Source organism: Pelodiscus sinensis, chromosome 4, assembly GCF_052426305.1.
Source record: "Pelodiscus sinensis isolate ZL-2025 chromosome 4, ASM5242630v1, whole genome shotgun sequence".
Classification (NCBI taxonomy): Eukaryota; Metazoa; Chordata; order Testudines; family Trionychidae; genus Pelodiscus; species Pelodiscus sinensis.
This window is the reverse complement of record NC_143055.1, coordinates 7,143,004-7,158,861: the sequence shown is the minus strand read 5'-3', so window position 1 is coordinate 7,158,861 and position 15,858 is coordinate 7,143,004.

The following is a 15,858-nucleotide window of genomic DNA, read 5'->3' as shown; positions in this document are numbered from 1 at the left end:
AGCAGCCACTCATGTCCTTCACCCCGTGGCCTGGCTTCTTACTCCGAGCATCAGACCCAGTGTAATAAATGGCAGCACCACTTCGATTTAGCATGTCTGCCTATCCATCTCCGGCTATGGAAGGCCAAAGTGGTGTTGTGACCCAGGTGCTAGCTTGCAATGCTTAGAACAGGGCTGCGGATTTTATTAAAGTTCATGCTTACCCTGAAAACATGACCTGTGCACCAAAATCACATAGGAAGGAAAAATCAAATGCATGATGGCAGAAGGGGGAAGAAATGCGTAGGTAGGCGGTAGTACTGCTAAGGGGCAGGGACTTATAGTAGACCATAGATTGAATGAGAGCCAACAAAATGTGATGCTGCTGGGGAAAAAGCTAATGATATGGAGTGTAGTAACAGAACTATTGCATCTCAGAAGGGCAGCCATGTTAGCCTGTAACTTTAAAAACGAATTGTTTTTAAATAACAGAAACCAAAAGATTGTATCTATATCTATCTAATCAACAGCAGAACTACCACCTGTCAATTCCTGCTTCTGCTGGTATAGAGATCGCTCGGTTTCTATTATTTCCATTCCAATTCATCTGAGGAAGTGGGTTTTGCCCACAAAAGCTCATGGTTCTATATATTTTAGTTAGTCCCTAAGGTGTTGCAGGACCACTCGTTTTTTTTAGGACTACTGTATGTAAGACACAGGAGGCAACTGGCACTGGTGAGGCCTCAGTTAGTGTGTCCAGTTCTGAGTGCCACACTTCAGGAAAGATGTGGATAAACTAGAGAGAGCCCAGAAGAGAGCAAGAAAAATGATAAAAGGTTTAGAAGACCTGACTCCAAGGAAAGGTTAAAAACCTGGGCCTTTAGCCTTGAGAACAGACTGAGGTAGGACCTGGGAACAGTCTTTAGATACATCAGGGACTGTTGTAAAGAGAATAGGAATCAATCTTTCTCCACGGCCAGAGAAGGTAGGACATGAAGTAATGGACTTCATCGACCATAAGGGAAATGTAGGTTCAATATTAAGAAAAACTTTCTAAGGCCATGTCTGTACTTACTTGCTGGAAGATCAATCTTCTGGCATTTGATTTAGTGAGTCTAGTAAAGACCCACTAAATCAAATGTTGAGGACGCCTGTAGTCCTCGCAGTTGTGAGGAGTAAGGAAAGCTAACCGGAGTGTTTACTCCTGTTGGCTTCTCGCTGTGAAGATGGTGCCACGCTCAGCTTAAAGCACATTGACTCCAGCTATGTTATTTATGTAATTGGAGGTGGGCACATTAAGCTGACCTGGGTCTAGTATAGACCTGGCCCAAAGGTAGTTAAGCTCTGGAAAGACTTCTAAGAAAGGTTGTAGGATCTCCATTCCTGGAGGTGTTTAAGAACAGGCTGGACAAACAGATGTCAGGGATGGTCTAGGTTTACTTGATCCTGCCACAGTGCAGGGGCTGGACTTAGTGACCTCTCAAGGTCCCGTCCATATGTCACTGACAATTCTAAAATTGGCACCTTAATGATAATGACAGTAGTGCCTACTGGCCCCACTGTACATACACCTCAAAAGACATACTCCTCCTCCCTGCTCTGATGAGTTTACAATTTAAATAGACAAGGCAGCTGGCGTATGTCAGGGGAATCTGAGGCCTACCCAAAAGAAGTATCTTGCCCAAGACTATCCATCTGGTGAGTGGGATACTGAATATTACTCTCCTGAAGCCCAGATCAGTGCTCTGACCACTGAACTGCACTGCCAAGGCTGGTGGGGACTGGAGGTTACTAAGCATTTGAATATTTCTTTGTTATGAAATAATTCTTCTGACCTACAACCTGCTAACCGTGCATAGAGGTTATGTACCAGTTGTTCCTGTCCTTGTTACCCTCATAATAATACCTAGCTCTTATGCAGCACTTTTCATCGGTTGATCTCAAAGCGCCTTGCAACGGGCGTCAGTGTCATTGTGCCCATTTTACAGATGGGAAAACTGAGGCACGGGTCTTGCCCAAGATCACCCAGCAGGGCCGCAGAAGAGCTGGGCCTCCCCTTCCCATTCCTTCCAAGTCTGTTACACCCAGTCATGACAGCTTGTCTTAATTTAGGCTCCCCTCCTGTGGCCAGACCCATGGGGACTGGCCCAATGACTCTCTGGAACCCTGTTGGCCTCCAGATGGAATTTAAGGTGTTGCTATTTGACCTCTACAGGTCCTAAAAGAGCCTGAGGCCCTCCTGCTTAAAGAGATGTCTTCCTGCCCGTGCCATGCTGCCCCAGCCGAGGGACCAGAGCTGGCACTCTCCTGCCATAGCAGAGCAACGGAGGCTGGATAGTCTCAGGGATATAAGTCATTTTACACACTGGTCTGAAATAGCCCAACCGTGCTGACCTCCGTGGCATGCAGCATAGCCCTTGCGTGTGAGCAGCAGGGCTGAGAGAGGTGGGGCTGGGCTTACCCATAGGAATGTGAAGGCTTTTAATTGTTTGACTGCCTGTGTGCTGTATGACGAGGCGGGGGAAGGTGCTGCTGGTTTGGTTCTGTAATAAGAACAGGGGAAGATAGGGATGTAAAGAGTTAACCGGTTAGCTGGTAAGCATCAGCCTTACTGGCATGCTTACCTGGTAACCAGTTAACTAGGCCCAGCCCGACCCGGCCTGCCAGAGCAGCCCCCCAGCCACGACACAGCACGGCAAGTCCTGTCCGGCCCACCCGGAGCAGCCCCCTGCCCATGGCACGATGTGCGGGGCTGCTTCCAGGTTAACCAGTAACACATAGCCTTTAACCAGTTAACTTTTTAACTGTCAGCATGCATCCCTGGAGGCGGAAGAGCCTGCGGTAGGCACTTTAAACCTCAATAAGCAGAGCAAATAACTCAGTCAAGTGGATCCAGATCGGATTTATCCACCTTCCCTTTCTGCCAGACTTTTCACGTGCCTTTGGACTGTGCCTGTGATCGCTACCTTACTTTACCCCGGGAAGGAGTCAGAGCATGGGGAATGCAGCTGTAATGTTACTCTTTTTCCGCTCGAACACAGCACCCTTGAGCTGTGGCTGCAGCTTATTGCCCTTCCCCCCATCCCACGTGGTTATGTGTTGAGGATCTGATGCATTTTCCCCAGAAATAAGCCGGCGTCTTATTTTTAGGAACACAGGACTGGAAAGGGCATCAGAAGTGCAGACCACAGCTATCTCCCAGGCAATCCCCCTCGTGCCATTCATAAACTTGTGACGCTCCCTCTTAAAACTCCGTGGGCCCGCCCCCCACACGCCCGTTCACCGCAGTGGGAGTTTTGCCTTGGCCAGAAAGGTCACTTTGGACCGTAATGAATCCCACAGCACTTTGCCAGCACGCTGGTCCCATTTGTGTACAGTTGTCTAAACTGAGTACAACCCACCGTGCGTCTATACTACACGTGGTACAGTGGCCGCACCACCGCTGTGCTGTCCCTTGTCACAGCAACGGAAGGGATTTTCATCACTGTAAGAAATCCCCTCACCCACCCAAGCGGTTGCTAGGTTGTTGGAAAAATACTTCCATCAGCCTGGCGGTGTTTATACCAGGGTTTCTTGGGGGTGCCAGTTTTCCTCTCCTGACAAGGTAGCCAGCTCCTCTTACGTTTCAGTTGTACATCACCTGTAGGCCAGGCCTCATTTGCACTGTACACATACAATCAAAAAGCGGCGCTTGGCTAGCTGAAATGCTGCTGAAATGCAGCCATCTCTGGGGCTATGTAACAGCTCCTGGCAAAGCCACCCAGGCAGTTCAGGGCAGAGGGGGATGATCACCAGGGGGAACTCTTTACTACATGCTTGGTGTGTTCGAGCGGTTCAACAGCGCAGAGGTCAACAGCGTTCATGCTTCTTTAGCCACACGCTCACAGACCTTCACCAACATACACCGGGGCGGCATAGAAACACCTCCTTCCTATTTATTCCCTGCCCAAAGAGAGCAGTTGGGGGATGGAGTGTTTATTTTAGTTGCATCCTGCTCTGGAAGGGGAAGTTCCCTGCGATACAGTGAACCCTGGATCCTAGTGAAGCTACAGCTGGAAGGATCTTTTAGCCTGGTGAGCAGGGCAATAGCCAGATCTTCTGACACCAATTCTGGACACCAAGGCAGAATGGTCAGCAGCTGATCCCCTCCCTCACCCCCAGCAGTTCCTGCATGGACACAGTCTGCCTGACACTGGTGCCCAGGGACTTGCCAGCTGTGCTACTGGGCGCGCTCTTCTGGCAGGGCCGGGGATTCCACATGCTCGCCCGGTAGGATTGCCGACTGTCCAATCATACAAACCCACATACCTTTGTCCGGCCCCTGCCCCGCCCCTTCCCTTAGGCCACGCCCCTGTCCCACCTGTTCTCTGAGGTCTCTCCCTCCACTCGCTCCATCCCGCCTCCTGCCATCGCTCACTATTACCAGGCTGGAGGGGTGAGGAATGGGGCTCCGGGAAGGAGTTTGAGTACAGGATTGTGGGCTTTGGGAGGGAGCCTGGGTGCGGTTGCTGGGCTAGGGCAGAGGATTAGGGTGCAAGAGGGGTGGGGAGGTGTTTATCTCAGGCAGCTCCTGAAGGCAGCTGGCACACCCCTCTGGCAGCAGCTCCTAGGCAGGGGGGCCAGTCTCTCCGTGTACGGCTGCCCACAGGCACCACCTCCACAGCCCTCATTGGCTGAATTTCCCTGACAATGGGAGCTGAGGCAGGGTTTCCTGAGGGGGGCATGGAGCCTGGGGCAACCCCCCCCCCAAATGCCCCAGGTGCAGGGTCCATGGCAACCCCCCCAGCCACAGACCCCTCCCCAAAACTCCACCCTTGCTCCATTCCTGCCTTGTCCCCTTACCTCCTCCCCCGAGCAACGCAGCCCAGGGGATAACGGCTGCAGGGTTCACCTCCCCGCCACTCACCCCACGGGTGGTGGGAGCTGGAGCAAGAGCAGCCTGGCAGGCTGCAGCATCCTGCCATGCCACCCACCCAGCCCACTGGGCCTTGCTTCTCCGTGGGCAGCAAGAACACGTTCTGCTTTGGGAAGCCGCATGCAACAGGCCGGGAACGACCGGCCAGGTGGAGCAGAGCAGGCTGCCTGCTGCTCTGGATCTTGCCACCCACATGGCGAGTGGGGGCCAGGTGATGCCTGCTGCCGCCATGACAGGCCCCTGTAATTCCCTGGTCTCTCCCAGCCACAGGATGGTTGGGGCGGCCGCCAGAGGCTCCCAAAAACACAGGCCTTGGGGCGGCCACCTATGGATGGGACAGCTCTGAGCTGTGTCGTCAGCACTTGGGGTGGGGGTAGCGCGCAGAGACCCACGCCTCAGGGACATGCCGGCTACTTCTGGGAGCAGCACGGAGCGAGGGCAGGCAGGAAGGCTACCTTAGCCCCTCCCCCCCCGGCCTTTGCCCCCTTTACCTCCCAGCCATCCCTGTTGGCCAGTGTGGTACTCTCTTTGGTTGTACAGGGCTTGTTTCAGCAAGGCAAGGTGGGCGAGGTGCCAGCTTTGATTGGCTCAACTCCTGATGGGCGGAGAGAGAATTTTGTCTCTCTCTAATATCCTGAGACCAGCACACCTATAACGGCTGTGCGAACAGCAATGATGAGCATCTAATTTTGATTCAGCCAAGCAAGTGCAAACATCGTAATGATGGCTGGGGGACCTCACGCTAGCCACACGCTTAACTGCTTTGCTGAGTGAGGCTGGACTGAAGCATTAAGTGTTTTGCTGAATCAGGCCCCCAAGACAGGCCTGCGACACCACACCAGGTTTTTTAATCACTCTAGTTCCTTTGCTTCCAGTGTGGCTTCTGATAGATTAGTTTAGTGCAGACTCTGCGCTGAACACACACGGGCCCTGCTCCGGAGGGGCTCCCACCAAAGGACCTGTCTACACGTCTCCATTAATCCAGAATAAGGCAGCGCGTGAATTAAAGATGATTAATTATTCCTGATTAATGTCACGCGTGGACGGCCTTGTTCCCAAACAAGAGTGCCTGCCTCATTTTGCAGTGGTTGAAACCACTGTGGCTTAAACTAGTTCAGAATAAAACGTTCTTAATTTGGAACTACAGCCTCCATCCATGGAGTCAGTGAGGAATAATGCCCCATGTAGACAAGCCCTAAGACAGAGGAAGAAGGGGCCAATGGTTAGAGTACTAATCTAGCGCTTTGGAAACCTCAGTTCATCTCTCTTCCACCCAGGACTTTCTTTGTGACCTTGTGCAAGTCACTCTGTGCCTCAGTTCCCTATAAAATCTCACAGGGGATGGGGCTAGGGCAGGGGAATAATTTTCACAAGAGAGGGGCCACTTAACGAATTTTGGTACGTGCTCACAGGCCAGCTCCACCCCCTACAAAGGGGAGGAGCCTGGAATGGAAGGGGCGTGACTGGGGCCTGTCAGGGGCTGAAGGCTTTGAATTAAAACCATAGCAAAGAACTCTCAGCTCCTGGTCCCACCGCTGCCATGTTGCCTAGCAGCCATGTGGAGTTGCTGTGACTATTTAAAGGGCGCACAGCTCCGGCCCCTGCCGGGGTGGTGGTGGGATCAGGAGCCAGGAGCCAGGAGCCATTTGAATAGGATCCTCGTGCCTGAGCAACCACCTGGAAATTTGGTGGCACAGATAGCAGATTATAAATGGAAAGCGGCCAGATGCCATCCGCAGGCCGGATCAAAGTGTTAGGAGGGCCGCATCTGGCCCAGCCCTGGGTTAGAGCCAATGATTACAAGGTACCGAGATACTTTGGTGATGGCTGTTCTAGAATTACCGAAGACGGAGACACAACGGGCTGAAGGGGGTAGTTTCTTTTGAATGCTGCTTGGGATCCCTAATAATAATACGTTTCTTATTTCAATTCCTGCAGATGCTAGAGGCCGTCCACCCACAGGACTGCTGTCCCTGCCCTCAAAGGCCCACAGTCCAAGGGAACAAGGACAAAACATACGGTCAGAAAACTACGAAATGAATTGCGGGTAGAGAAACGGAGAGAGGATGGTGGCCTGGGATGAAAGGTCTCAGAAGAGTGGCCGTGTTAACGTGCCACAGGATTACTCATTGTTTTTAAAGTTACAGACTAACAAATATACAGCATCAGGGGCTGTCGTGGGCAAAACCCACTTCCTCAGATGAGCTTGCGTGGAGGACCGCTTGGCCAAGCTGCCGAGAGAGGCTGGTTTGGACCAAGTGTTAGCATAGCTTCTGGTGCAATGGTCCTGTGAGCTCCACTGGCCCCACCAGAACTTGAATAATGAGAGCAGAGGACAGAAGCAAACTGAGCATCAAGGTCGGTATCAGTGACAGGGGGAAGGACTCGAGGTGCGGGGGTGCGACGCAACCGCATAAGAGTCCCCTCTCTGAACTGTTGGCAGTGGCTGAGGGGTGAAGGCTGAGAATTTTTAGCAGGATGCTGTGCTCAGGCCAGAGGAGAGATGCAGAGAGGGGTTGGGACATGGCCAGATGGACAGGCAAGGACGATAACGTTGACAGCCGCTCTTTGGATGGGCTGCGGAGGAGCCAGGTTGGGCTGACGACAGCGGAAAAGAAAAACAGTGCTGGAGAAATGGCCCACAGAAAGGAGGCTGCGTGCTGCATGGGATGCTGCTGCCCCAAAAGGCCAACGTGTGACCCAGGATACAATCCAGTGTCAAACGAGCAAAGGCGCTCTTCCACTCACGGCCGCCTAGCAAGGATGCAATTCGAGTGCGGCGCTCCGCCGTGGGCAGCCAGAGAGAAGCCTGACAAACGAGGGAGGATCCGGAGACGAGAGAGAGAAATTAGCAAGAGTCCAGAAAATACAACCTGCCAGGGGAAGTTAGTAAGAACTGAGCATGCAGAGTGAGGAGAAAACCAGTGGGGGGATATGCGATGCTCTCCAGTGGGCGTGCTACAAAGCCCTTGTCATCCTGCAAGATGCTCAAAACAGGCTGCAGAGGCAGCAGGGAAACGGGAGGAAACATTTTATGGACCACGCTCAGCTTTCAGTTACTCCCAGGCCCGAGCAAAGACGAGGAATAACAAAGAGTCATGGCTCAAGGGACAGACCCAGCTCCGCAGGACGTATTTGGGCATCTAATTCCCACCCATTGCAATGGGGGTTCGGTTCCAGACCATCTGCGAAGTGGTAGGCCACAGTGTATTAAATCACCCTATTATAGCCATAGAGAAGGCAAGTCCAAGTCATTCTGTCATCCTGAGCTTTAAGGGTTTAAGTCCATGAAAACATTTCCTGGACATCCACATAAGAACATAAGAACGGCTGTACTGGGTCACACCAAAGATCCATCTAGCCCAGTAGCCTGTCTGCCGACGGTGGCCAGCACCAGGTGCCCCACAGGGGGTGGACCGAAGACAACAATCAAGCGATTTGTCTCGTGCTATCCATCTCCAGCTTCTGACAAACAGAGGCCAGGGACACCATTCCTACCCCCCGGCTAATAGCCTTTTATGGCCCTAACCTCCATGAATTTATCTAGCTACTCTTTAAACTCTGTTATAGTTCTAGCCTTCACAGCCTCCTCTGGCAAGGAGTTCCACAGGTTGACTATGTGCTGTGTGAAGAAGAATTTTCGCTTATTAGTTTTAAACCTGCTACCCATTAATTTCGTTTGGTGCCCTCTAGTCCTTATATTATGGGAACTAATGAAGAACTTGTCTCCACACCACTCATGATTTTATAGACCTCTATCATATCTCCCTTCAGTCTCCTCTTTTCCAGACTGAAAAGTCCCAGTCACTTTAGCCTCTCTTCATATGGGATCCGTTCCAAACCCCCAATTATGTTATTTGCTGTTTTCGGAACCCTTTCCAAGGCCAAGGGTTCAGAAAAGGCCCACATCTTTATGGAACCGTGTTTGCAAGTACGTGAACAAAGGCAATCTAGGCTTCATTGAGGCAACTTTACTGTCCATTCTCTTGGAAGGGGCTGGCCTCTACCTTCTCATAGGAGAGTACTGACCATGTTACGGTGAGACACGGGCTTCCTTTCTATTCTGGGAAACAGGGGATCTGGAGAGTCTGGGTGCTGGAGACCATGGGGAAAGACTGAGGGGATGGGAGGCGAGAAACAGACTGTGACAATAGGTGTATGGTTTACCCTCAGCAAACACAAGCTAGCTGTGCTGCTTTATCTGATGCCTGCGTGACATTTCAAGAATGATGTGATGAAATTGGAGAGGGTCCAGAGAAGAGCAACAAGAATGATGAAAGGTCTAGAGAAGATGAGCTATGAGGGAAGGCAGAAGGAATTGGGTTTGTTTAGTTTAGAAAAGAGAAGACTGAGAGGGGACACGATAGCGGCTTTCAAGTACCTGAAAGGGTGTTACAAGGTGGAGGGAGAAAAATTGTTCTCCTTGGCCTCTGAGGATAGAACAAGAAGCAATGGGCTTAAACTGCAGCAAGGGAGGTTTAGGTTGGACATTAGGAAAAACTTCCTGTCAGAGTGGTCAAACACTGGAACTCATTGCCTGTGGGGTGTTGTGGAATCTCCATCCCTGGAGATATTTAAGAGTAGGTTAGACAGACATGTGTCAGCGATGATCTAGACAGTGCTTAGGCCTGCTCTGAGGGCAGGGGCCTGGACTCAATGATCTCTCAAGGCCCCTTCCAATTCTAGTATTCAATGATTCTATGATTTACACCCAGCTGAGAAAAGCCGCCACCTCGTCTGTCAGCGCAATGCGCTAGGGCCCAGGAATACTCTGCAAAGAAGCTTGTGGAGCAGCATTTGCTTTCCCTCAGGTAACTCACAGCTCTGGCTCAAGCCACACTTCCAAGGAGCTGGCCTCATGGTGGCACAGAACAATGGTTGCCATGATTTTACACCTACAATCATTAAAAGCTTTGAAATTCACATCAAATACACCGGGGGAGGGGGGGTATTACTTGGAGACCAGCTGGTGGAAGGGCATTAGAGGGTTTCACCTCTGAGTGGCGGGCTCAAATGCGGGCTGTGGTGGTAATGACGGCAGCAGGGGCAAAATGAACACTCACCGAGTTGCATCTGACGAAGTGGGTCTTTGCCCCCGAAAGCTTATGCTCCAATACATTTGTTAGTCTATAAGGTGCCACAGGACTCCTTGTCGCTTTTGCAGATCCAGACTAACACGGCTACTCCTCTGATACACCCACCGAATTCGCCCCCTCATTCTGTTTCATAATGACAAGGGCTACGTCTGCACTGGCATGATTTTGTGCAAATACTTTTAACGCAAGAGTTTTTGCATTACAGTATTTGCGCAAGAGAGCGTCTACACTGCTATGTGCCTTTATGCAAGAGATGTGCTTTTGCGCAAAAGCATCCGTGCCAGTGTAGACGCTCTCTTGCGCAAGAAAGCTCTGATGGCCATTTTAGCCATCAGGCTTTCTTGCCCAAGAAATTAACGTTGCCTGCCTACACTGGCCTCTTGCGCAAGAACCGTTGTGCAAGAGGGCTTATTCCTGAGCAGGAGCGTCAGAGTACTTGCGCAAGAAGCCCTGATTTTATACATTAGAACGTCAGTGTTCTTGCGCAAGTACTCACAGCCAGTGTAGACAGGTAGCAAGATTTTATGCAAAATCTTGCCAATATAGACACAGCCAAGGTGTTTGTATCCCTCAAACCCGCCTCCTCATCGGTCGTCTCCTCAGAGATGTCAAGGGCGGAGGAGGAACGCTGGCTCGGTGACATCCTGAGTTGTAATCCCTCCCACTAAGAGTTGGTTGTAGAGTCCAAAGGTGGCGTGGGAAAGCCTACACTGCCAGTCACTGTGCTGGGACACTGCTGTAAACACACAGAGGATTTTTGACTCGTGGATTTTCTGAGCCCAACAGCTTGTGTGAGAATCGGGAGGGGGGGTTGGTGCAGAGCAGCTAACAACACCATTCTCGGCACACAGAAATACTCGTGGGTAAAAGGGGGAGGGACACGTGTTATCAGTGTACAATGCCACAACTGTCGCTTAAGACCATCATGCAATTGCCGTATAGCTGGGGAACATTAGGTGGATGTCCTGCTAATGACGAATGTCTATATTGTTTGCATGTTTAACAGTGCAAGATACATGACACAATGTAGGACAGTGCTAAATGGGTGATGGAGAACCTAAGGAGGTGGTAACACATCGTTGTTGGCTTCATGCTTCATTAACTGTGGATCATGGAAATGTAGGACCCAACAGGGCCTCAAGCGATCATCTAGTCCAGTGGCTCCCAAACTTTTCGGCATCACACCCCCTTTTTGATTTTTGAGAAACCCCCGCTTCCCCGCAAATAGCAGCAAAAGTTGTTAAGCAAAAAAAAAAACCTGATTGGGGCTGAAAAACAAAAATAGCACCAAAACTTGTATTTTGTGCGGACTACACCTCAAGTGGCTGTGGAGTTGTTGGGGTTTTTTTAATGCACCTGTCATGAATAGCAGCTGCAAGGGAGGGAGAGGAAAGGGTTAAGATAACTGAGCCTCTGCACCTGAATGAGGGGGCTTTGGGCATTCAGCCAATGAAAGGCAGATAAGGAATTTCAAACTAGAGGGTTTTTTTCCCTTTGTGGGGTGTCAGAAGCAGTTTTCCCCCAAGTATGGAGCAGGAGAGATGGACTCTCCCAGGAACAGACTCCTTTAATTCATTAAAATGTGTAAGTGGGAAAAGTTTAGATAGTCCATCAGGTTTTATTGTTTTCCTTGTTTGGGGGTTTGAAAATCATGTCTGAGCTGGTTAATTGTTTTTCTCTTTTGTAACTAAGGATTACAGCCCAGGGAGAATCCCTGAGTCTATTTCAATCCATGGCTTTTAACACCCAGTCATTTACTATGCTTGCAACAATAGTCGTGTTTTAATAATAAAAGTATTTTCTTTTTGTTTTGGTTAACCGGTATTGGTTGATTTTTGTGTCCTTAAGTCTATATTCCTAAGTGAAATCATGTTAAATGAGAGAAGCAGAGCCGCATTGTTCTCTGTTTTTCCAACTCCAAGCAAAATGGAGATGGGGGGCGGGGCAGGGAGGAGGGGAAGGAGATTTGCCTCAGGGAAGGGATTCCATGTGGTTCTTCCCTGGAAAAGGGTTTATTTTATATTTTTAGAGACCCTTGGTGGTGGCAGCAATCAGTCTTTTTCTTTTTGGATCTCAGGGAAACTAAGACCGGACAAGTTTGTCTCTGGGAGTTACAGAGACGGGTTCTTACAGAGTTTATTCTGCTAGCCAGCCCCCATATCTACACTCAAAGGGTATGTCATACGAACTTGCAAATGAAGCCCGGGATTTGAATTTCCCGGGCTTCATTTGCATGTTGCTGGGCGCCGCCATTTTTAAATGTCCGCTAGTGCGGACTCCGTGCCCGCGGCTATACGCGGCACGAACTAGTTAGTTCGGAATAGGAATGAGGTGTACAGATAGTTCGGAATAGGAAGCCTATTCTGAACTATCTAGTTCGTGCCGCGTGTAGCCGCGGGCACGGAGTCCGCATTAGCGGACATTTAAAAATGGCGGCGCCCGGCAACATGCAAATGAAGCCCGGGAAATTCAAATCCCGGGCTTCATTTGCAAGTTCGTATGACTACGGTGGTAGTGTAGACATACCCAAAGTGCCAGCTTGGGGAAGTGAGCTGTGACAGTGCCCTTTGCAAAGAACAGCTGTGATTCCAGGCAGCTCAAGGCTGTCTCACAGCAAAGGCAGAGGAAGACATTGCTTTTAAAAACCGATGAACTTTACAGTGCATTTGCTACAGCAAAGCCCATTAAACTGAGCTGCACTTGCAAGAGGTTACTGAGCTCCTGGATCATGTCAGGTTGCCCTGGGTAAACTAGAGAATGTTCAACTTCCCAGCTTTCTAGCCCTGCTAGATGGCTCATCGGGAGCAATTTATGGAGGAGGCATCTACACCATAAGGATGGTTGCACAATGTGAACTTTATCATGGAAGAACAAGGGACGTGTTGTGACATAGCAACCTTGCTGGTTGCTATGCTGGGCAGTGGGTTATGAGTGACCTCCACTGGCTGCTGCCTGCAGCACAGCCCAGCAGGGCAGGGAATGAGTCATTATGCAAAGGGGCTTTGAACCTGTCTGACCAGTTATCTCTCAGGGAGCGGAACAATGGGAAGAAGAGGAGTGGAACCCTGGCTGGGGGGCAGGGCTGGAAGTGAGTTTAGTTTGGTTTCTGGCTGGTTTCATGGAGGAAGCAGCCTAGGCAATGGGCTGGGATTTAGGGGCCAGGCTCCCTCATCTCAAGGGGGGCTGAGGCATCCTAGGCCTGCCCTGTAACCAGATTACATCTGTGCTGTATCCTGGAGAAGCAATAAACTCCCTCTATTCTACTGGCTGGTGGAGTCTGTCCATGCCATTACGAGGGTGCAGGAAACGGGAAAACCCCAACGCGCCATCACACATGTATTCCTGGAACGCTGGCGGGAGGTGATCAGGATGTTACTGGAAGCAACACCAACAGCTACAAGTAGGGTAGAAAAAGAAGCATTTGGACCCAGAGTTGTTAACTTGAGTCCCATGACTCGAACTCGAGTCTGACTTAAGTCACCTAGGTGACTCGACTTGAGACTCAACTCAGGTTCATTGTTTGAGACTTGAGACTTGCTAATTTTGTTAAATCGACTTAGTGAAAAAATTGTCCAAAAATGCCAATATTAATGCCTTGTACAAAAGTGACTTGACATTTTTAAAATTAAGATTTGAGACTCTACTTGGGACTTGAACTGTAGTGACTTGAGACTTAACTTGGATTTGACAATGACGACTTGAAGACAACACTGTTAGGACCCTCAAGCACCTGGAGCAGGGTGGAAGGAAAGGTGGGAGAACAGAAGAGATTTTGCTTCTCTTTTAGAGAGGAGAAGAAGGACAGCCTTGTTGGTAGAACACTGGACTCAAAAGATCGGGCTGTTATACCATGCTCTGGCCCAATCTACCTGTCTGACGTGGCCAGTGGTTCTCGCCTGAGCCTCCGGTCCCCAGCATAAAATGGAGAGGATACCACATCAACTATTTCACCTGCAGTAATCCCCACCTGCAGCAGGTTGATTGATTCCGATTTACTCTACAAGCTTTTCTGTACCGCAACTGCCTCAGCGCCCAGGGTGCACCAGTCAGCCCTCTGTCACATGGATGCGGACTCAGATCCTTCATCAAATGCTGATGCCCGGGATCATTTTTGGGAGGCAAAGAGGAGAATTGAGAGCTCTTGCCACTCAAACGAGGCATCCTCCAGGAGATGCAGTCATCTGCCAGCGTTGGTTCTTTCTACACTGTTGCCTTGTTACACGTTAGATAGATAAATACATTAGTGTTAATAGGGTTTAGCCATTTTAATGACAAAGTAATGTGCAGAGTTATTAACATGCAAATTCTAAAAAAAATCTCATTAACTCCCAGGTCTTTAACCTCCCAGTGTTTTTAGAATTAGTCTTCAAAAGCAATCTTCTCTGTCCCCATATGCGATGGCATTTTTTTTTTCCAGATAGAGGAGCCTCTCCATGAAATTTACCATGCGTCTCATTTCCATTGCCTTTGATCTACTCCTACTTCGCACTTCTATGAACGCTCTTCAAGTGAGGATCTCAAAGCTCTTGGCTAACATTAACCGGGAGCTTGTTGGCTCTGGAAGCAGATTAAGCTCAAACACACAGTGTGCAAAATAAAAATGTACCCACAGGGAGTGACTGGGAAATACCTGTCACACTTTAAATTCACACCACAAATTTGTTTGCAATAGCTTCCTTGCATAGACATGCCCAAAGGCTCTTATTCCTGATTAACTATCCCTGATTAATTTAATGTGTGGACAGTGTTATTTGAAAGTGGGTTAAAGCTGTCCCTACTTGACAAGTATAAAAGGAGATCACTTTGCCAAGTGACATTATACAACAGGAGTGTGCATAAAGAAGTTGATTGTGTTAATGAATCTAATCAAGTCAGGGTGACAGTGGGTCATTCCTGTGATTTTGATCTGGAGATGTGACTATCCAGAAAGGGGAAATGGCCCTTGTAATGAGTTGACCAGTTGAGATCCTTATTCAATCCTAAGTTGATCGTGCTGAATTTGCCAATGAATTCCATCTCAGATGTGTCTCCCGTTGGAATCGGGTTTTGAAAGGAGCCATCCTTCTACAAAAGAATTTCAAAACCCAATTCCAAAGGGGGGCAGCCAAACTGGAATTGATTTGCACATTTAACATGATCAGTTTAGGATTGAATAATGATCTCCACTGGCCAATGCATTACAAAGGCAATTTCCCTTCTTCTGGATAGTCACATCCCCAGACCAAATGCTGAATAAGAGAGAGAACTTCAGCTAAGTCAATTGCATAACTTGTGTCAAAATAGCTCATTTCAGCTTTTGGCACTGTCTACACAGCAGGAAGTCTGAGGAAGAGCACTCTTCCTCCGACTTCCCTTACTCCTCCTCATACAACGAGGGTTACAGGAGTCAGAGTAAGTCGTCCTCTAGCTCACCATTATTTCAACCTTATGTTGAAATAACTGCTTGCAGTGTGGACATGGACTATGTTATTTCAGAATAACTTCAGTTATTCTGAAATAACACTGCTATGTAGACTTACCCTTAGGGTATGTCTACACAACAAAGTTATTTCTAAATAACAGCTCTTATTTCGAAATAACTTTCCTAGTGTCTACACAGCCAAACCGCTATTTCAAAATAAATTTGAAATAGCGGAGCGCTTATTTCGAATTTGGTAATTCTATACAGAATAATGCCAAATTCGAAAGAGCTATTTCGAAATAAGTGCTGTGTAGACACTTATTTCAAAAGTGCAGCCAGGCTCGCAGCAACGTGTCCACGAGAAGCACCAGTGTGCCCAGGGGCAGCTCTGGCTCCATGTTGCAGAGTGCTGTGGTGTCCCGAGTGAGGGCAATCAGAGCACGCAGAGACAAAAATGCTTTGCTGTC